Here is a 451-nt window from a genome sequence, read left to right as displayed (position 1 = left end):
AAAAAAAAAAAAAAAAAAAAAAATACTGAAACAATCAGAATTCATACATGCATAATGGGTGTGTGAAAGAGAAATTACCTGGTGTAAAAGAGAGTGGGAAGAGAGAAAAATCAAGTGTGAAACTAGGGCAAATAATAATAAGTAATAGAAAGATGAATGAAAAGCGAAGGGGAACAGTCGGTTTAAGTTGGTTAGTAATGATATGGACTAGCATGGATTTCGACTGAGGAACCGTTATTCCTACGGGTGCGCCCGTATCATGCGGTCCCACCAATGACCTGGGCGTGTTACACGGTCAAACTCTATGGCTTGACTAATTAAATATGCATTCGGGATTCTCGATAGCGGTGCTAATGTGCTATGCTTTGTGTGCCTGCTTTTTTCTCTCTTCTTTTGTTCGCGTGCTGTTTGAGCCCTGCTTTGAGAATCACGGTTAGCCTGCTGACGAGAT

The 451-nt window shown here is 40.6% G+C and overlaps 1 protein-coding gene across 1 annotated transcript in view; it reads right to left on the bottom strand.

Moving 5' to 3' along the window:
- The window catches only part of LOC113358181 (ADP,ATP carrier protein 1, mitochondrial-like), a 2,908-nt gene extending 2,721 nt beyond the window's left edge, over positions 1-187 (bottom strand). Inside the window, exon 1 of the mRNA XM_026601712.1 lies at positions 79-187. The gene's annotated coding sequence lies outside the window, so the exon portion shown is untranslated. The remainder of the gene's footprint in view (positions 1-78) is intronic.
- Between the last annotated feature and the right edge of the window lie 264 nt (positions 188-451).

The sequence above is a fragment of the Papaver somniferum genome, chromosome 3 (genome assembly GCF_003573695.1).
Source record: "Papaver somniferum cultivar HN1 chromosome 3, ASM357369v1, whole genome shotgun sequence".
NCBI classification, from domain to species: domain Eukaryota; kingdom Viridiplantae; phylum Streptophyta; class Magnoliopsida; order Ranunculales; family Papaveraceae; genus Papaver; species Papaver somniferum.
Note: the sequence above shows the minus strand (reverse complement) of the source record. Positions and strands in the feature narration are given on the sequence as shown.